The sequence below is a fragment of the Panulirus ornatus genome, chromosome 18 (genome assembly GCF_036320965.1).
Source record: "Panulirus ornatus isolate Po-2019 chromosome 18, ASM3632096v1, whole genome shotgun sequence".
In the NCBI taxonomy this organism is placed as follows: Eukaryota; Metazoa; Arthropoda; class Malacostraca; order Decapoda; family Palinuridae; genus Panulirus; species Panulirus ornatus.
The window spans coordinates 21821889-21845746 of NC_092241.1; positions in this window are offsets into that span (position 1 = coordinate 21821889).

Sequence of the window (23858 nt, forward strand, 5' to 3'; positions counted from 1 at the left end):
AGATCACTGAGTCCTTTCTAGGCCGTGATACTGAAAGATACCAGAAACTCATAGATTAGTGTGGTTAAAGTTAGAAGGAACATAGATGAATTATAGAAAATAACCTGAAAATTATCACAGTGACCAAGAATGCACACTTAATGTTAGTCGTAGACTTGAAGCGAAGTATCTATCAAGTGAGTATCTGTAGTGCTGCTTTCAACTGCTCTACTTGATTAGTTATTCTACATGTCATAAATCTATTGAGAAAAAGCATTTTGCCCCATTTGAGGTAAAACGTTTGCCTACATGTTTATATCCATTACTACTTGTCAGGTCAGACGAATTAAATTTCAAGTAGATTAATTGATCGAGGTTATCAAAACCTTTGATAATTTTGAATACAAGCATTAGATCATCTCTTAATTTTCTCTTTTTGAAGCTAAATATATTCAAGTCTCTTAATCTGCTCTCGTATGATTTTGTTTCTTTGTCCCAGAATCATTTTGGTAGCTCGATGCTGCATTCTTTCCAATGTGTACGTCTCCTTTTAACCAGGGTGAACAAAATTGAACGCAACAATAACTCAAGTATAAGAGAAGAGAAGAAATACAAAGGAATACAAAGGAATTCAAGTAGCAACAGATCACTTGTTTTTTTTGAGGTTGTTTGTGATATTGGAACATATCATAAACCCAAAGATTAGTGTAACATAAGTTAGGGGATATATACATAATTCAATAACTGCAATTATCAATGCAGCTAAGGAGCCTTGAAGCGAAAGAGTTATCAATTCTATTCGTAAACGTATGTATAGTTCTGTTTTCAGCCACTAATTGGCAAATCGTACCATATGTTAACAATTATGTTGAAGAAAACTGCTTCATCTCACTCGAGGTAAAACGTTTGCCTACTACTTTGTATCCACTACGAGTGACAGACGAAGATTAGCAAACCCTTCAATGATTTTGAAAAATTGTATCTAATCCCTTCTAATCTTCTCTTTTCTAAGCTAGATAGATTCAAATTGTTTAATCTGCTCTCGTTGGATTTGTTTCTCAGCCTGTGAATCATTATGGTAGCTCGACGCTGCACTCTCTACAGCCTGTTTTTAAATTTCTTGAAATACAGTGACCAAAACTAAACACAGTGTTCAAGGTGGAATAAACCATTGAATTATGAAGAGTAAGGATGATTCACTTGGACTTCGATTCGAAGGCCTTACCTATAAATCCAAGAATTTAGTTCGTTGTTTTCACGGCCTCTGTGCACTGCTAACTTGGTTTCAGGTCTTTTTCCTCATTTACGTTTTGCAGTTCATCAGAGTTCATACCATAGCTTACCTTTTCGTTCTTATTACCGATATGTTAAACCTTGCAGTCATCCATGTTAAAATTCATTTGTCACCTATGAGCCCCGGGAATCAGTTTGCCTATGTCAGTTTGAAACTGCAGACGTAAAAGTTCATTTGTAGATATATTACCCAGCTGTGTCATCTGTGAATCTTGATATCTTACAATGCAGCCCATTATCAATATCATCATGTGTGCAAGAAAAAGAACCGGTCTCAAGACTGATCCTTGTGGTACTTCACTTGTTACGTCTAACCATCCTGAAGCATAATCATTAATCACAACACCTTGTTTACGGCCGGTCAACCAATTTTCTAGACAATGAAGTGCAACCACATCAGTGCAATGTGACTTAACTTTTGCTAGTAACGTTTTGTAGAACCTTATTCAGTACACTTTGAAAATTAAGATTGATGATATCACCTGCTTTACTTTCGTCATACCTGCTGCTTGTACTACAAAAGAAGTCAAGAAGGTCAAGAAGTTGAAAACCATACTGAGAATCGCTTATTAAGATCTAAATTGTTTTGCAACTCTTTCTCGAGTCATAGTTTCCATTTGTATTCTAACCGCAGATGTTATGCCAATTGGACGATAATTTTCAAGCAATTACTTCTTATTCTTTTTTAACATCGGTACTACATTGACGAACGTCCATTCTTCTGGAACTTTTCACGTAGCAGTTAACTGGGTAATAACTCTCCTGCTTCTACATAATTTCAAAACTCCTTAGGGTTTCTTTTGCTATGTTCAGCAACATACTCTTCATATTGACGTTTAGTTTGTCTTATAACTCTCTTACTTTCTTTATGCAGATTTACATAACTTTGTTTCATGTTGGTTAATGGTCGCTTGGAGTTTCTCGTGAACTACTTTCTTAGAAAACAGGCACTTTCTTGATTCACCATTCCATCACTTAGCTTCGTTTTACCGACAGATCGTCTTCTTCCCATTGCTATACATGTTCCCTCTACTGTTGCAAGGGTTTTACTGAAGCGTTTCCAAGCTACATTCATGTCGTTTTCATTGACCATATCATTCCAGGTTAGCATGTCAAGAGCAATGAAGAGACCTTCAAAATCAGATATTCTTTCATAAGTGTCATGTTGACCAACATTACATGCGGTGTTTAAAGTGACCTTAAAAGTAATTTGTCGGTGATCACTTTACTCCAACTTCAATATCATAAAGAGATCCTAATTTGAAGTTTGAACTAAATCTGAGATCTTTCTGTCACGAGTAGGTATCCCGACTAACTGAATTAGGGCCCCATCAAGCAAATTTAGGTAGAGTTTACGCCTGGAGCTTCTGGAAAGGGATTCTCCCCATTTACACATTCTTATATTGAATATCCTACTATGACAGAATCTTGTTCACTACGAGAAGAAAATGAGGCTTCCCTTTGTAGTATTTCCTTCAGTTGTGATGAAGGTCACATAGAAGAGAACAGTGACTAATAGACGTGAAGAATCATACATTATAAACCAGCAGGACAACTGGCCTACAATGAGTCTTTAGTTCATAAAGTTAAGCCGCCGTCGCAAGCCAGAGCGAGAGACCTACTCGTCAAAATTGCTTTGGTAACAATATGTGGCTTTAAAACCTTCCTATTTTCATCAAAAAAGTTGGATCTTTTTGTGAGCAGAGCCTGAGGTATGATATTCTAAGTCTATTCTCATGCGGATTGAAGTATCCAGTTTAAGATAATGTCTGAAGTTTGTAAAATCTCAGACTCAGAAGATATTTAGTTTGGCTTAAACTCTTTTAAAGAAGGATCTGAGACCCACTTCTCATCTGAGTAAAAGAATGAAGAAAAAGCGATCTTCACTTGATTATCGAGAATTGTGATAGACTGAGGCAAGAAGAGAACCCTATCTTTACCAGTGATGATCAAGGTATCAGAGCACCATTAGCATGTTTAACTACTGGAAAAAAGAGGAGCTCTAGGAAGAGCTACAACCCCTGCAGATATCCCAGATCGGTCAAGAACGATAAAGTCCTTTACACTGCAGTGAAGGCATCGTATTTAGCCTAACTTCCCCAAATTCCTGGAGGGGATCTGATCCCTTGTAATCATATATTCCTAGAGTCGTCAACAGATGAATCATGTCTGACCTGTTGTGTGAATGGTGGTCCCTGTAAGTCATATGGATCCGTAAAACTTGAAGATGCCTTAAACATTTTAAGTAATGCATTATTAGAGGCACATAACGTAAGGAGAGTCCTGGATCCCTTTTAATGGCTGTTTTCAAAGAGTCCTAGAATACAGGAGAGGAAACATTCTAGCTTTACCCTGCAGCTCATCCCTCGATCATAAGGATCACTCTTGATAGACAACGGCAGTTAGACGCTAAGAGTGTCAGCTGCCAAATGTCTTGTAAAACAAGTTACAAAATTGACGTTTGTAACTTTGGTTGACAATACATTTAAGCTCTCAGCTTATTTGCATTACTATAATTTGTTTTTCTGACAATATGAATAGCACTCATTGAAAGAATCTAATAAGTTTGCTTAAAAAAGAAAATAATTCCAGGCCCGAATCTTACATGTTGGGGCTGCTAAACTTTATAGAAAAATAAGCCTCTGTTATCGAAAAAATAATTATTAATACGAAAGAGGAGAAGGAAGAGGAGAAGGAGAATGCTTTGTTATTTGAGTTATGTTCACAATATGCATACAAAGCAGTCGTCTGCCCTTCCAGAGTAAAAGTGAAATAAAAGAATTATTATGGTTCAAAAATCACGAACTAGCCATTTCCAGTGACGACATCCGTCCAGGACTATGTTATTGCACATATGACATATCACATGCTACATGTAACACACTTTTTACATATTACACGATAAAAGGCCACCGGGTATAACTGATTTAAGTAGTTGTTTAAAACGGAGTTGTCTAGTGAGCAAGACCTTCCTTGTCTGTATCTCATGCACACCTCCCCCCAGGCTGTATCTCATGCACACCTCCCCCCAACCTGTATCTCATGCACACCTCCCCCCAGGCTGTATCTCACACACACCTCCCCCCAGGCTGTATCTCATGCACACCTCCCCCCAGGCTGTATCTCATGCACACCTCCCCCCAGGCTGTATCTCACACACACCTCCCCCCAGGCTGTATCTCATGCACACCTCCCCCCAGGCTGTATCTCACACACACCTCCCCCCAGGCTGTATCTCATGCACACCTCCCCCCAACCTGTATCTCATGCACACCTCCCCCCAGGCTGTATCTCACACACACCTCCCCCCAGGCTGTATCTCATGCACACCTCCCCCCAGGCTGTATCTCACACACACCTCCCCCCAGGCTGTATCTCATGCACACCTCCCCCCAACCTGTATCTCATGCACACCTCCCCCAGGCTGTATCTCATGCACACCTCCCCCAGGCTGTATCTCATGCACACCTCCCCCCAACCTGTATCTCATGCACACCTCCCCCCAGGCTGTATCTCATGCACACCTCCGCCCAGGATGTATCTCACACACACCTCCCCCCAGGCTGTATCTCACACACACCTCCCCCCAACCTGTATCTCATGCACACCTCCCCCCAGGCTGTATCTCATGCACACCTCCCCCCAGGCTGTATCTCATGCACACTTCCCCCCAACCTGTATCTCATGCACACCTCCCCCAGGCTGTATCTCATGCACACCTCCCCCCAGGCTGTATCTCATACACACCTCCCCCCAGGCTGTATCTCATGCAAACCTCCCTCAACCTGTATCTCATGCACACCTCCCCCCAGGCTGTATCTCATGCACACCTCCCCCAACCTGTATCTCATGCACACCTCCCCCCAGGCTGTATCTCATGCACACCTCCCCCCAGGATGTATCTCATGCAAACCTCCCCCAACCTGTATCTCATGCACACCTCCCCCCAGGCTGTATCTCATGCACACCTCCCCCCAGGCTGTATCTCATGCACACCTCCCCCCAGGCTGTATCTCATGCACACCTCCGCCCAGGATGTATCTCATGCAAACCTCCCCCAACCTGTATCTCATGCACACCTCCCCCCAGGCTGTATCTCATGCACACCTCCCCCAGCCTGTATCTGATGCACACCTCCCCCAGCCTGTATATGATGCACACATTTTGTTGGTAAAGTGTTAACCATAATGAGAAACATAGTCCTGTCATGACGCCTCTAGCACCGTGTTAAGGGAAGCGGTAACACCACCGACTCCACACGCCCACACCTGATGTGAGAATATCGTCAGTGATCAACATTCATCACCAGATGTTCCCTGCAGAGATTCATGAATGCTAAGTTGAATCATGAAAAAAATCTAGAACAAGAATACTCGAACATTGAAACATAAAAGACTCTCTCTCTCTCTCTCTCTCTCTCTCTCTCTCTCTCTCTCTCTCTCTCTCTCTCTCTCTCTCTCTCTCTCTCTCTCTCTCTCTCTCTCTCTCTCTCTCTCTCTCTCTCTCTCTCTCTCTCTCTCTCTCTCTCTCTCTCAACCTACACAGAGCTAAGAAGTCATAAGCTTTGCTTAAGCCTAACTAGTCAGGCCACTTAGTACTGGTCTGAGCTAAGCACTCTCCTTAGAATGGCTCTTCTGTAGAACAAAACGTAGGGCATATATTCCTCCAAAGACCAGTTACAGCTTCCCGTACTGAGTACAGAGAGATGAGATCTGGTAATTGTAAGCGGTGCTGTCGTCAGAACTATCGCAGGCACTATCAGCGAAATCCAAGTGTGTGGCCAGCATCAACCTTGCCTTATCGTACGATCAGATAACACACATTTACTAGATTACATGGCCGATTTCCGCACTGCCGTATATAGTATAAATAAAGATCACGCATAAAGGCTGGGGAGTGGTCGGCAGTACACAGTTAAAAGAGTACTGAAGAACATCACACGTACCGGCAGTTATGCTAACAGATAGCAACACTTATTTACGAACATCGCGTCAGGCAGTGAATATGGTAGCCAAAGAAACACAGGTAGGAGTTAGGAATTTTATTCTTGAACCGTGTTTTCACCAAAAAATCATCCTCACATGCATAAATGTCGCCTCACTGAGTCATTTATTCATCTGAAAAAGACTGTATACATACATATTTATATATATATATATATATATATATATATATATATATATATATATATATATATATATATATATATATATATATATATATATATATATATATATATATATATATATATATATATATATATATATATATATATATCTTTCTTTCATACTATTCGCCATTTCCCGCCTCAGCGAGGTAGCTTTAAGAACAGAGGATTGGGCCTCTGAGGGAATATCCTCATCCGGCCCCATATATATCTATTTATTATTTATTTTGCTTTGTCGCTGTCTCCCGCGTTTGCGAGGTAACGCAAGGAAACAGACGAAAGAAATGGCCCAACCCACACCCATACACATGTAAATACATACACGTCCACACACGCAAATATACATACCTATACATCTCAATGTACACATATATATACACACACAGACACATACATATATACCCATGCACAGAATTCACACTGTCTGCCTTTACTCATTCCCATCGCCACCTCGCCACACATGGAATACCATCCCCTCCCCCCTCATGTGTGCGAGGTAGCGCTAGGAAAAGACAACAAAGGCCCCATTCGTTCACACTCAGTCTCTAGCTGTAATGCATTAATGCCCGAAACCACAGCTCCCTTTCCATATCCAGGACCCACAAAACTTTCCATGGTTTACCCCAGACGCTTCACATGCCCTGATTCAATCCATTGACAGCACGTCAACCCCGGTATATCAAATCGATCCAAGTCACTCTATTCCTTGCCCTCCTTTCACCCTCCTGCATGTTCAGGCCCCGATCACTCAAAATCTTTTTCACTCCATCTTTCCACCTCCAATTTGGTCTCCCACTTCTCCTCGTTCCCTCCACCTCCGACACATATATCCTCTTGATCAATCTTTCCTCACTCATTCTCTCCATGTGCCCAAACCATTTCAAAACACCCTCTTCTGCTCTCTCAACTACGCTCTTTTTATTTCCACACATCTCTCTTACCCTTACATTACTTACTCGATCAAACCACCTCACACCACACATTGTCCTCAAACATCTCATTTCCAGCACATCCATCCTCCTGCGCACAACTCTATCCATAGCCCACGCCTCGCAACCATACAACACTGTTGGAACCACTACTCCTTCAAACATACACATTTTTGCTTTCCGAGATAATGTTCTCGACTTCCAAACATTCTTCAAGGCTCCCAGGATTTTCGCCCCCTCCCCCACCCTATGATTCACTTCCTCTTCCATGGTTCCATCCGCTGCCAGATCCACTCCAAGATATCTAAAACACTTTACTTCCTCCAGTTTCTCTCCATTCAAACTTACCTCCCAATTGACTTGACCCTCAACCCTACTGTACCTAGTAACCTTGCTCTTATTCACATTTACGCTTAACTTTCTTCTTTCACACACTTTACCAAACTCAGTCACCAGCTTCTGCAGTTTCTCAAATGAATCGGCCACCAGCGCTGTATCATCAGCGAACAACTGGCTCACTTCCTAAGCTCTCTCATCCACAACAGACTTCATACTTGCCCCTCTTTCCAAAACTCTTGAATTCACCTCCCTGACAACTCCGTTCATAAACAAATTAAACAACCATGGAGACTTCACACACCCCTGCCGCAAACCTACATTCACTGAGAACCAATCACTTTCCTCCCTTCCGACACGTACACATGCCTTACATCCTCGATAAAAACTTTTCACTGCTTCTAACAATTTGCCTCCCACACCATATATTCTTAATACCTTCCACAGAGCATATCTATCAACTCTATCATATTCCTTCTCCAGATCCATAAATGCTACATACAAATCCATTTGCTTCTCTAAGAATTTCTCACATACTTTCTTCAAAGCAAACACCTGATCCACACATCTTCTACCACTTCTGAAACCACGATGCTCTTCCCCAGTCTGATGCTCTGTACATGCCTTCACCCTCTCAATCAATACCCTCCCATATAATTTAAAAGGAATACTCAACAAACTAATACCTCTGTAATTTGAGCACTCACTCTTATCCCCTTTGCCTTTGTACAATGGCACTATGCAAGCATTCCGCCAATCCTCAGGCACCTAATCATGAGTCATACATACATTAAATAACCTTACCAACCAGTCAACAATGCAGTCACCCCCTTTTTTAATAGATTCCACTGCAATACCATCCAAACCCGCTGCCTTGCCGGCTTTCATCTTCCGCAAAGCTTTTACTACCTCTTCTCTGTTTACCAAATCATTTTCCCTAACCCTCTCACTTTGCACACCACCTCAACCAAAACACCCTATATCTGTTACTCTATCATCAAACACATTCAACAAACCTTCAAAATACTCACTCCATCTCCTTCTCACATCACCACTACTTGTTATCACCTCCCCATTAGCGCCCTTCACTGAAGTTCCCATTTGCTCCCTTGTCTTACGCACTTTATTTACCTCCTTCCAGAACATCTTTTTATTCTCCCTAAAATTTAATGATACTCTCTCACCCCAACTCTCATTTGCCCTCTTTTTCACGTCTTGCACCTTTCTCCTGACCTCCTGTCTCTATCTGTGATACATCTCCCACTCAATTGCATTTTCTCCCTGCAAAAATCGTCCTAATGCCTCTCTCTTCTCTTTCACCATTAATCTTACTTCTTCATCCCACCACTCACTACCCTTTCTAATGAACCCACCTCCCACGCTTCTCATGCCACAAGCATCTTTTGCGCAATCCATCACTGATTCCCTAATCACATCCCATTCCTTCCCCACTCCCCTTACTTACCTTTTACCATTCTGTACTCAGTCTCTCCTGGTACTTCCTCACACAAGTTTCCTTCCCAAGCTCACTTACTCTCACCACCCTCTTCAACCCAACATTCACTCTTCTTTTCTGAAAACACACATATATATATATATATATATATATATATATATATATATATATATATATATATATATATTTTTTTTTCTTTTTTTGCTTTGTCGCTGTCTCCCGCGTTTGCGAGGTAGCGCAAGGAAACAGACGAAAGAAATGGCCCAACCCACCACCATACACATGTATATACATACGTCCATACACGCAAATATACATACCTACACAGCTTTCCATGGTTTACCCCAGACGATTCACATGCCTTGATTCAATCCACTGACAGCACGTCAACCCGGTATACGACATCGCTCCAATTCACTCTGTTCCTTGCCCTCCTTTCACCCTCCTGCATGTTCAGGCCCCGATCACACAAAATCTTTTTCACTCCATCTTTCCACCACCAATTTGGTCTCCCTCTTCTCCTCGTTCCCTCCACCTCCGACACATATATCCTCTTGGTCAATCTTTCCTCACTCATTCTCTCCATGTGACCAAACCATTTCAAAACACCCTCTTCTGCTCTCTCAACCACGCTCTTTTTATTTCCACACATCTCTCTTACCCTTACGTTACTCACTCGATCAAACCACCTCACACCACACATTGTCCTCAAACATCTCATTTCCAGCACATCCATCCTCCTGCGCAAAACTCTATCCATAGTCCATGCCTCGCAACCATACAACATTGTTGGAACCACTATTCCTTCAAACATACCCATTTTTGCTTTCCGAGATAATGTTCTCGACTTCCACATATTCTTCAAGGCTCCCAGAATTTTCGCCCCCTCCCCCACCCTATGATCCACTTCCGCTTCCATGTTTCCAACCGCTGCCAGATCCACTCCCAGATATCTAAAACACTTCACTTCCTCCAGTTTTTCTCCATTCAAACTCACCTCCCAATTGACTTGACCCTCAACCCTACTGTACCTAATAACCTTGCTCTTATTCACATTTATTCTTAACTTTCTTCTTTCACACACTTTACCAAACTCAGTCACCAGCTTCTACAGTTTCTCACATGAATCAGCCACCAGCGCTGTATCATCAGCGAACAACAACTGACTCACTTCCCAAGCTCTCTCATCCCCAACAGACTTCATACTTGCCCCTCTTTCCAAAACTCTTGCATTCACCTCCCTAACAACCCCAACCATAAAAAATTAAACAACCATGGAGACATCACACACCCCTGCCGCAAACCTACATTCACTGAGAACCAATCACTTTCCTCTCTTCCGACACGTACACATGCCTTACATCCTCGATAAAAACTTTTCACTGCTTCTAACAACTTGCCTCCCATACCATATATTCTTAATACCTTCCACAGAGCATCTCTATCAACTCTATCATATGCCTTCTCCAGATCCATAAATGCTACATACAAATCCATTTGATTTTCTAAGTATTTCTCACATACATTCTTCAAAGCAAACACCTGATCCACACATCCTCTACCACTTCTGAAAGCACACTGCTCTTCCCCAATCTGATGCTCTGTACATGCCTTCACCCTCTCAATCAATACCCTCCCATATGATTTACCAGGAATACTCAACAAACTTATACCTCTGTAATTTGAGCACTCACTCTTATCCCCTTTGCCTTTGTACAATGGCACTATGCACGCATTCCGCCAATCCTCAGGCACCTCACCATGAGTCATACATACATTAAATAGCCTTACCAACCAGTCAACAATACAGTCACCCCCTTTTTTGATAAATTCCCCTGCAATACCATCCAAACCTGCTGCCTTGCCGGCTTTCATCTTCCGCAAAGCTTTTACTACCTCTTCTCTGTTTACCAAATCATTTTCCCTAACCCTCTCACTTTGCACACCACCTCGACCAAAACACCCTATATCTGCCACTCTATCATCAAACACATTCAACAAACCTTCAAAATACTCACTCCATCTCCTTCTCACATCACCACTACTTGTTATCACCTCCCCATTTGCGCCCTTCACTGAAGTTCCCATTTGCTCCCCTGTCTTACGCACTTTATTTACCTCCTTCCAGAACATCTTTTTATTCTCCCTAAAATTTAATGAAACTATCTCTCCCCAACTCTCATTTGCCCTTTTTTCACCTCTTGCACCTTTCTCTTGACCTCCTATTTATTCATATATACATATATATATATATATATATATATATATATATATATATATATATGTATATATGAATAATGAGGCACTTGAGGGAATAATTGGTATACATCGGGCGTTCAGTGTTGTAAATGGAAATGGTGAAGAGCTTGTAGATTTATGTGCTGAAAAAGGGCTGGTGATTGGTGATTTTCCCTAAAAGTTAATGATACTCTCTCACCCTAACTCTCATTTGCCCTCTTTTTCACCATTTGGACCTTTCTCTTGACCCCGGCCTCTTTCTTTTATACATCTCCCACTCATTTGCATTATTTCCATGCAAAAGTCGTCCAAATGCCTCTCTCTTCTCTTTCACTAATAATCCTACTTCTTCATCCCACCACTCACTACCCTCTCTAATCTGCCCACCTCCCACGCTTCTCATGCCACAAGCATATTTTGCGCAAGCCATCACTGCTTCCCTAAATACATCCCATTCCTCCCCCACTCCCCTTTCCTCCTTTGTTCTCACCTTTTTCCGTTTTGTACTCAGTTTCTCCTGGTACATCCTCTCACAAGTCTCCTTCCCAAGGTCACTTACTCTCACCACTCTCTTCACCCCAACATTTTCTATTCTTTTCTGAAATTCTCTACACATCTTCACCTTCGCCTCCACAAAATAATGATCAGACATCACTCCAGTTGCACCTCTCAGCACATTAACATCCAAATATCTCTCTTTCGCGCGCCTATCAATTAACACGTAATCCAATAACGCTCTCTGGCCATCTCTCCTACTTACATACGTATACTTATGTATATGTCTGTTTTTTAACCAGGTATTCCCAATCACCAGTCCTTTTTCAGCACATAAATCTGCAAGCTCTTCATCATTTCCATTTACAACATTGAACACCCCATGTATAGCAATTATACCCTCAACTGCCAAATTACTCTCCTTTGCATTCAAATCACCCATCACTATAACCCGGTCTCGTGCATCAAAACCACTAATACACTCATTCAGCTCCTCCCAAAACACTTGCCTCTCATGATCTTTCTACTCATGCCTAGGTGCATATGCACCAATAATCACCCATGTCTCTCCATCAACTTTCAGTTTTACCCATATCAATCTAGAGTTTACTTTCTTACACTCTATCACATATTCCCACCACTCCTGTTTCAGGAGTAGTGCTACTCCTTCCCTTCCTCTTGTCCTCTCACTAACCCCTGACTTAACTCCCAAGACATTCCCAAACCACTCTTCCCCTTTACACTTAAGCTTCGTTTCACTCAGAGCCAAAACATCCAGGTTTCTTTCCTCAAATATACTACCTATCTCCTTTTTTCTCATCTTGGTTACATCCACAAACATTTAGACACCCCAATCTGAGCCTTCGAGGAGGATAAACACTCCAAGCCTGACTCCTTCTTCTGTTTTGATGCAGGAGGCCGGGTTATAGTGATAGGTGATTTGAATGCAAAGGTTAGTATTGTGGCAGTTGAGGGAATAATTGGTGTACATGGGGTGTTCAGTGTCCTAAAGGGAAATGGTGAAGAGCTTGTGCATTTATGAGCTGATAAAGGACTGGTGATTGGGAATACTTGGTTTAAAAAGAAAGATATACATTAGTATACGTATGTAAGTAGGAGAGATGGCTAGAGAGCGTTATTGGATTACGTGTTAATTGATAGGCTCCCAAAAAATACTTTTGGATGTTATTTTGCTGAGAGGTGCAACTGGAGGGATGCCTGATCATTATCTTGTGGAGGGGAAGATGAAGATTTGTAGAGGTTTTCAAAAAAGAAGAGAGAAGGTTTGGGTGAAGAGATTGGTGAGAGTAAGGGAGCTTAGGAAGGGGACTTGTGTGAGGGAATACAAGGAGAGACTGAGTAGAGAATGGAAAAAGTTGAAAACAAAGGACGTAACTGGATTGGGAGAGTAATGGGAATTTAGGAATGAGTATTCAGGGAAGCAGTGATCTCTTGCGCAAAAGATGCTTGTGGCATAAGAAACGTGGGAGGTGGGAAGATTAGAAAGGGTAGTGATTGGTAGGATGAAGAAGTAAGATTATTAATGAAAGAGAAGAGAGAAGCATTTGGACGATTTTTGCAGGAAAATAATATAAATGACTGGGAGATGTATAAAAGAAAGAGGCAGGAAGTCAAGAGAAAGGAGCAAGAGGCGAAAAAGAGGGCAAATGAGAGTTGGGGTGAGAAAGTATCATTATTTTTTAAGGCGAATAAAAAGATGTTTTGGAAGGAGGCAAATAAGTGTTTAAGACGAGGGAACAAATGGAAACATCAGTGAAGGGGGTTAATGGGGAGGTGATAACAAGTAGTGGTGATGTGAGAAGGAGATAGAGTGAGTATTTTGAAGGTTTGTTGAATGTGTTTGATGATAGAGTGGCAAATATAGGGCGTTTTGGTCGAGGTGGTGTGCAAAATGAGAAGATTTGGTAAAATGATTTGGTTAACAGAGAAGGGGTAGTAAAAGTTTTACGGAAGATGAAAGCCGGCAAGACAGCGGGTTTGGATGGTATTGCAGTGGAATTTAAAAAAAGGGGGTGACTGTGTTGTTGTCTGGTTGGTAAGGTTATTTAATGTATGTATAACTGATGGTGAGTTCCCTGACGACTGGCAGAATGCTTGCATAGTGCTATTGTACAAAGGCAAACGGCATAAAATTGAGTGCGCAAGCAAATTACAGACGTATGAGTTTGTTGAGTATTTCTGGGAATTTATATGGGAGAGTATTGATTGTGAAGGTGAAGGCATGTACAAAGGATCAGATTGGGGAAGAGCTGTGTGGTTTCAGAAGTGGTAGAGGATATGTGGATCAAGTGTTTGCGTTGGAGAATGTGTGTGAGAAATACTTAGAAACCAAATAGATTTGTATGTAGCATTTATAAATCTGGAGAAGGTATATGATAGAGTTGATAGAGACGCTCTGTGGAAGGTATTAAGAATACATGGTGTGGGGGGTAAGTTGTTAAAAGCAAAGAAAATTTTTTATCGAGGATGTAAGGCATGTGTACGTGTAGGATGAGAGAAAAGTGATTGGTTGTCAGTGAATGTTGGTTTGCGGCAGGGGTGCGTGATGTCTCCATGGTTGTTTAATCTGTTTATGGATGTTTTTGTTAAGAAGGTGAATGCAATAGTTTTAGAAAGAGGGGCAAGTATGCAGTCTGTTGTGGATGAGAGAGCTTGGGAAGTGAGTCAATTGTTGTTCGATGATGATATAGAGCTGGTGGCTGATTCGGTGAGAAACTGCAGAGGCTGGTGACTGAGTTTGGCAAAGTGTGTGAAAGAAGAAAGCTGAGAGCAAATGTGAATAAGAGCAAGGTTATTAGGTACATTAGGGTTGAGGGAGAAGTCATTTGGGAGGTACGTTTGAATGGAGAAAAACTGGAGGAGTTAAAGTGTTTTAGATATCTGGGAGTGGACTTGGCAGCGGATGAAACCATGGAAGCGGAAGTGAATCATAGGTTGGGGGAAGGGGCAAAAGTTCTGGGAGCGCTGAAAAATGTGTGGAAGTGGAGTACGATATCTTCGAAAGCAAAAAAGGGTATGTTAGAAGAAATAGTGGTTCCACCAATGCTATATGGTTGCGAGGCGTGGGCTATAGCTAGATATGTGCGGAGGAGGGTGTATGTGCTGGAAATGAGATGTTTGAGGACAATATATGGTGTGAGGTGGTTTATTAGAGTAAGTAATAATAGAGATGTGTGGTAAAAAATAGAGTGTGGTTGAGAGAGCAGAAGAGGGTGTTTTGAAATGGATAGAATGAGAGAGAAAATATTGATAAAGAGGATATATGCGTCAGAAGTGGAGGGAACGAGAGGAATTGGGAGACCAAATTGGAGGTGGTATTTCCTCACACAAGTCTCCTTCCCAAGCTCACTTACTGTCACCACCCTCTTCACCCCAACATTCACTCTTCTTTTCTGATAATCCATACAAACCTTCACCTTAGCCTCCACAAGATAATGATCAGACATCCCTCCAGTTGCACCTCTCAGCACATTAACATCCAAAAGTCTCTCTTTCGCGCGCCTGTCAATTAACACGTAATCCAATAACGCTCTCTGGCCATCTCTCCTACTTACATACGTATACTTATGTATATCTCGCTTTTTAAACCAGGTATTCCCAATCACCAGTCTTTTTTCAGCACATAAATCTACAAGCTCTTCACCATTTCCATTTACAACACTGAACACCCCATGTATACCAATTATTCCCTCAGCTGCCACATTACTCATCTTTGCATTCAAATCACCCATCACTATAACCCGGTCTTGTGCATCAAAGCCACTCATTCAGCTGCTCCCAAAACACTTGCCTCTCATGCTCTTTCTTCTCATGCCCAGGTGCATATCCACCGATAATCACCCATCTCTCTCCATCAACTTTCAGTTTTACCCATATTAATCGAGAATGTACTTTCTTACATTCTATCACATACTCCCACAACTCCTGTTTCAGGAGTAGTGCTACTCCTTCCCTTGCTCTTGTCCTCTCACTAACCCCTGACTTTACTCCCAAGACATTCCCAAACCACACTTCCCCTTTACCCTTGAGCTTCGTTTCACTCAGAGCCAAAACATCCAGGTTCCTTTCCTCAAACATACTATCTATCTCTCCTTTTTCCACATCTTGGTTACATCCACACAATTTTTAGTCACCCCAATCTGAGTGTACGAGGAGGATGAGCACTCCCCGCGTGACTCCTCCTGTTTCCCATTTTTTAGAAAGTTAAGATACAAGGAGGGGAGGATTTCTGGCCCCCTCTCCTGTCCCCTCCAGTCGCCTTCTACGACAACATCCAAACCTGCTTCCTTGCCGGCATTCATCTTCCGTAAAGCTTTTACTACCTCTTCTCTGTTTACCAAATCATTTTCCCGAACCCTCTCACTTTGCACACCACCTCGACCAGAACACCCTATATCTGCTACTCTATCATCAAACACATTCAACAAACCTTCAAAATACTCACTCCATCTCCTTCTCACATCACTACTACTTGTTATCACCTCCCCACTAGCCTCCTTCACTGAAGTTCCCATTTGCTCCCTTGTTTTACTCACTCTATGTACCTCCTTCCAAAACATCTTTTTATTCTCCCTAAGATATAATGGTACTCTCTCACCCCAACTCTCATTTGCCCTCTTTTTCAACTCTTGCACCTTTCTCTTGACTTCTTGCCTCTTTCTTTTATACATTTCCAACTCATTTCCATTTTTTCCTTAGAAAAATCGTCTAAATGCCTCTCTCTTCTCTTTCACTAAAAATCTTACCTCTTCATACCACCACTCACTACCCTTTCTAATCAACCCAACACCCACGCTTCTCATGCCACAAACATATTTTGCGCAAGCCATCACTGCTTCCCTAAATTTATCCCATTCCTCCCCCACTCACCTTACCTCCTTTGTTCACACCTTTTTCCATTTTTTACTGAGTTTCTCCTGGTACTTCCTCATATAAGTCTCCTTCCCAAGATCACTTACTCTCACCACTCTTCACCCCAATATTCTCTCTTCTTTTCTGAAAACCCCTACATATCTTCACCTTCGCGTCCACAAGATAATGATCAGACATCCCTCCAGTTGCACCTCTCAGCACATTTACATCCAAAAGTCTCTCTTTCGCGCGCCTATCAATTAACATGTAATCCAATAACGCTCCCTGGTCATCTCCTACTTACATACGTATACGTATGAATATCTCGCTTTTTAAACCAGGTATGCCCAATCACCAGTCCTTTTTCAGGACATAAATCTATAAGATCTTCACCGTTTCCATTTACAACTCTGAACACCCCATGTATACCAATTATTCCCTCAACTGCCACATTACTCACCTTTGCATTCAAATCACCCATCACTATAACCCGTTCTTGTGCATGAAGACCACTAACACACTCATTCAGCTGCTCGCAAAACACTTGCCTCTCATGACCTTTCTTCTCATGGCCAGATGCATATGCCCTAATAATCACCCATCTCTCTCCATCAACTTTCCGTTTTACCCATATCAATCTAGAATTTACTTTCTTACACTCTATCAAATACTCCCACAACTCCTGTTTCAGGAGTAGTGCTACTCCTTCCCTTGCTCTTGTCCTCTCACTAACCCCTGACTTTACTCCCAAGACATTCTCAAACCACTCTTCCCATTTACCCTTGAGGTTCACTTCACTCAGAGCTAAAACATTCAGGTTTTTTACCTCAAACATACTACCTATCTCTCCTTTTTCCTCATCTTGGTAACATCCACACACATTTAGATACCTCAGTCTGAGCCTTCAAGGAGGATGAACACTCCTCGCGTGACTCCTTCTTCTGTTTCCACTTTTGGAAAAGTACAATACAAGGAGGGGAGGGTTTCTGGCCCTCCGCTCTCGTCCCCTTTAGTCGCCTACTACGACACGTGAGGAATGCGTGGGAAGTATTCTTTCTCCCCTATCCCCAGGGATAATACATATATATATATATATATATATATATATATATATATATATATATATATATATATATATATATATATATATATATATATATATATATATATATATATATATATATATATATCAGTACGAGATGCCCTACGGGCATTACGTATTTGCATTCCAGAGTATATTAATGATGAGTTTAAGAAGGTATGTCATACTAGATCTAAGTTAAAGTAACCTAGATTTTTCATTGATAAATTCCTAAAGTTAGCAAAGAAATCATTTTATTGAGTTGAGTCCAACCTCCCATTGACACCAAGAATCTTTTAGTTCTGTCTCTTAATAATCATTTTACTTTACTTTCCATGTTGCTTAAGTCTTTTAATGTAAATACTGCCTTCAGCAACAATAATACTGCAAAGAGTTATTTAATCAGGAATTCACTAGAGAATTCTCCTGGTCGCAACTATAAAGTGCCATGTAGAAATTGTGAAACGTTTTATGTTGGCTAGACTGGTAAGGGTCTTTCTCCAAGACTTAAACAACATAAATATAGTATAATAACGAGACAACAATCAAATATCTTGTTTAATCACGTTAAAAACGATTATCATAGTATTGGCTGGAGTAATGTCATCTCAGTTATTAACTCTTACTCTAATGCTACGAGAAATATCATTGAATCTTCTATTATTAAATACACAGAGAATTATAATCTAATATTAGTGGTAGTCTATACAAATGAAATAACTGTATTGTTGATAAAATTTCCAAATGATAAGTTTATGATCCGATCGTTGTCTTTCTTGGACAATCGTCTCTTCGTTGTATATAAAATGACTTATATTTCTCTCTTGTGTCTCCCCCTGATTATGTGATTATGACACGAAAGTGCACTAGGGAACTTATCGTGTTTCATTTTCCCTCATGAACTCTTAGTAATATATATATATATATATATATATATATATATATATATATATATATATATATATATATATATATATATATATATGTATATATATATATATATACATATTTATTTATTTTGCTTTGTCGCTGTCTCCCGCGTTAGCGAGGTAGCGCAAGGAAACAGACGAAAGAATGGCCCATACCACCCACATACACATGTATATACTTAAACGTCCACATACGCAAATATACATACCTATACACCTCAATGTACACATATATATATACACATAGAGACACATACATATATACACATGTACATAATTCATACTGTCTGCCTTTATTTAATCCCATCGCCACCTCGCCGCATTTGAATAACAGCCCCCTTCCCCCCTCATGTGTGCGAGGTAGCGCTAGGAAAAGACAACAAAGGCCCCATTCGCTCACACTCAGTCTCTAGATGTCATGTAATAATGCACCGAAACCACAACTCCCTTTCCACATCCAAGCCCCACACAACTTTCCATGGTTTACGCCAGACGCTTCACATACCCTCGTTCAATCCATTGACAGCACGTCGACCCCGGTATACCACGTCGTTCCAATTCACTCGATTTCTTGCACGCCTTTCACCCTCCTGCATGTTCAGGACCAGATCACTCAAAATATTTTTCACTCTATCTTTCCACCTCCAATTTGGTCTCCCACTTCTCCTGGTTCCCTCCACCTCTGACACATATATCCTCTTGGTCAATCTTTCCTCACACATTCTCTCCATGTGACCAAACCATTTCAAAACACCCTCTTCTGCTCTCTCAACCACACTCTTTTTATTTCCGCACATCTCTCTTACCCTTACATTACTTACTCGATCAAACCACCTCACACCACATATTGTCCTTAAACATCTCATTTCCAGCACATCCACCCTCCTGCGCACAACTCTATCCATAGCACGCCTCGCAGCCGTACAACATTGTTGGAACCACTATTCCTTCAAACATACACATTTTTGCTTTCCGAGATAATGTTCTCGACTTCCAAACATTCTTCAAGGCTCCCAGAACTCTCGCCCCCTCCCCCACCCTATGATTCACTTCCGCTTCCATGGTTCCATCCGCTGCCAGATCCACTCCCAGATATCTAAAACACTTTACTTCCTCCAGTTTTCTCCATTCAAACTTACCTCACAATTGACTTGACCCTCAACCCTACTGTACCTAATAACCTTGCTCTTATTCACATTTTCTCTTAACTTTCTTCTTTCACACACTTTACTAAACTCAGTCACCAGCTTCTGCAGTTTCTCACATGAATCAGCCACCAGCGCTGTATCATCAGCGAACAACAACTGACTCACTTCCCAAGCTCTCTCATAAACAACAGACTGCATACTTGACCCTCTTTCCAAAACTCTTGCATTCAACTCCCTAACAACCCCATCCATAAACAAATTAAACAACCATGGAGATATCACACACCCCTGCCGCAAACCTACATTCACTGAGAATCAATCACTTACCTCTCTTCCTACACGCACACATGCCTTACATCCTCGATAAAAACTTTTCACCGTTTCCAACAACTTGTCTCCCACACCATATATTCTTAATACCTTCCACAGAGACACTCTAACAACTCTATCATATGCCTTCTCCAGATCCATAAATGCTACATACAAATCAATTTGCTGTTATAAGTATTTCTCACAAATATTCTTCAAAGTGTGTGAATGAAGAAAGCTGAGAGTAAATTTGAATAAGAACAAGATTATTAGGTACAGTAGGGTTGAGGGTCAAGTCAACTGGGAGGTAAGTTTGTATGGAGAGAAACTTGGGGAAGTGAAGTGGTTTAGATATCTGGGAGTGGATTTGGCAGCGGATGGAACCATGGAAGCGGAGGTGAATCATATAGTGGTGGAGGGGGTAAAAATTTTGGGAGCCTTGAAGAATGTGTGGAAGTCGAGAGCATTATCTCGGAAAGAAAAAATGGGTATGTTTGAATGAATAGTTGTTTCAACAATGTTGTATGGTTGTGAGGCGTAGGCTATATGGATAGAGTTGTGCGCAGGAGGGTGGATGTGCTGGAAATGAGATGTTTGAGGACAATATCTGGTGTGAGGTGGTTTGATCAAGTTAGTATTAATAGGGTAAGAGAGATGTGTGGTAATAAAAAGAGTGTGGTTGAGAGAGCAGGGGAGGTTCTTTTGAAATGGTTTGGTCACATGGAGAGAATGAGCGAGGAAAAATTGACCAAGAGGATATATGTGTCAGAGGTGGTGGGAACCAGGAGAAGTGGGAGACCAAATTAGAGGTGGAAAGATGAAGTGAAAAAGATTTTGAATGATCTGGTCCTGAACATGCAGGAGGGTGAAAGGCTTGCAAGGAATAGAATGAATTGGAACGATGTGGTATACCGGGTCGACGTGCTGTCAATGGATTGAACGAGGGCATGTGAAGCGTCTGGGGTAAACCCTGGATAATTCTGTGGGGCTTGGATGTGGAAAGGGAGCTGTGGTTTCGGTGCGTTATTACATGACAGCTGGAGAATGAGTGTGAGGGAATGGGGCCTTTGTTGTCTTTTCCTAGTGCTCGCACACATGAGGAGGGAGGGGGTTGTTATTTCATGTGTGGCGAGGTGGCGATGGAAATGCATAAAGGCAGACAGTATGAATCATGTACATGTGCATGTATGTATATGTCGGTGTGTATGTGTATATATATATATATATATATATATATATATATATATATATATATATATATATATATATATATATATATATATATATATATACGTTGAGGTGTATAGGTATGTATATTTGTGTGTGTGGACGTGTATGTATTTACATGTGTAGGTGGCTGAGTCGGGCCATTCTTTCGTCTGTTTCCTTGCGCTTCCTCGCAAACGCGGGAGACAGAGAGAAAGCAAAATGAATATATATATATATATATATATATATATATATATATATATATATATATATATATATATATATAGAATGTACAAAGGCAAAGGGGATAAGAGTGAGTGCTCAAATTACAGAGGTATAAGTTTGTTCAGTATTCCTGGTAAATTATATGAGAGGGTATTGATTGAGAGGGTGAAGGCATGTACAGAGCATCAGATTGGGGAAGAGCAGTGTGCTTTCAGAAGTGGTAGAGGATGTGTGGATCAGGTGTTTGCTTTGAAGAATGTATGTGAGAAGTACTTAGAAAAGCAAATGGATTTGTATGTAACATTTATGGATCTGGAGAAGGCATATGACAGAATTGATAGAGATGCTCTGTGGAAGGTATTAAGAATATATTGTGTGGGAGGCAAGTTGTTAGAAGCAGTGAAAAGTTTTTATCGAGGATGTAAGGCATGTGTACGTGTAGGAAGAGAGGAAAGTGATTGGTTGTCAGTGAATGTAGGTTTGCGGCAGGGGTGTGTGATGTCTCCATGGTTGTTTAATTTGTTTATGGATGGGGTTGTTAGGGAGGTGAATGCAAGAGTTTTGGAAAGAGGGGCAAGTATGAAGTCTGTTGTGGATGAGAGAGCTTGGGAAGTGAGTCAGTTGTTGTTCGCTGATGATACAGCGCTGGTGGCTGATCCATGTGAGAAACTGCAGAAGCTGGTGACTGAGTTTGGTAAAGTGTGTGAAAGAAGAAAGTTAAGAGTAAATGTGAATAAGAGCAAGGTTATTAGGTACAGTAGGGTTGAGGGTCAAGTCAATTGGGAGGTAAGTTTGAATGGAGAAAAACTGGAGGAAGCAAAGTGTTTTAGATATCTGGGAGTGGATCTGGCAGCGGATGGAACCATGCAAGCGGAAATGAATCATAGGGTGGGGGAGGGGGCGAAAATCCTGGGAGCCTTGAAGAATGTGTGGAAGTCGAGAACATTATCTCGGAAAGCAAAAATGGGTATGTTTGAAGGAATAATGGTTCCAACAATGTTGTATGGTTGCGAGGCGTGGGCTATGGATAGAGTTGTGCGCAGGAGGGTGGATGTGCTGGAAATGAGATGTTTGAGGACAATGTGTGGTGTGAGGTGGTTTGATCGAGTAAGTAATGTAAGGGTAAGAGAGATGTGTGGAAATGAAAAGAGCGTGGTTGAGAGAGCAGAAGAGGGTGTTTTAAAATGGTTTGGGCACATGGAGAGAATGAGTGAGGAAATATTGACCAAGAGGATATATGTGTCGGAGGTGGAGGGAACGAGGAGAAGTGGGAGACCAAATTGGAGGTGGAAAGATGGAGTGAAAAAGATTTTGTGTGATCGGGGCCTGAACATGCAGGAGGGTGAAAGGCAGGCAAGGAATAGAGTGAATTGGATCGATGTGGTATACCGGGGTTGACGTGCTGTCAGTGGATTGAATCAGGGCATGTGAAGCGTCTGGGGTAAACCATAGAAAGGTGTGTGGGGCCTGGATGCGGAAAGGTAGTTGTGGTTTCGGGCATTATTGCGTGACAGCTGGAGACTGAGTGTGAATGAATGGGGCCTTTGTTGTCTTTTCCTAGTGCTACCTCGCACACATGAGGGGGGAGGGGGATGGTATTCCATATGTGGCGAGGTGGCGATGGGAATGAATAGGGGCAGACAGTGTGAATTGTGTGCATGGGTATATATGTATGTGTCTGTGTGCGCATATATATGTGTACATTGAGATGTATATGTATGTATATTTGCGTGTGTGGGCGTGTGTGTGTGTACATTGTATATGGGTGTATATATATATATATATATATATATATATAATATATATATATATATATATATATATATATATATATATATATTATATGTATATATATATATATATACATATTTATTTATTTTGCTTTGTCGCTGTCTCCCGCGTTAGCGAGGTAGCGCAAGGAAACAGACGAAAGAATGGCCCATACCACCCACATACACATGTATATACTTAAACGTCCACATACGCAAATATACATACCTATACACTCAATGTACACATATATATATACACATAGAGACACATACATATATACACATGTACATAATTCATACTGTCTGCCTTTATTTAATCCCATCGCCACCTCGCCGCATTTTGAATAACAGCCCCCTCCCCCCTCATGTGTGCGAGGTAGCGCTAGGAAAAGACAACAAAGGCCCCATTCGCTCACACTC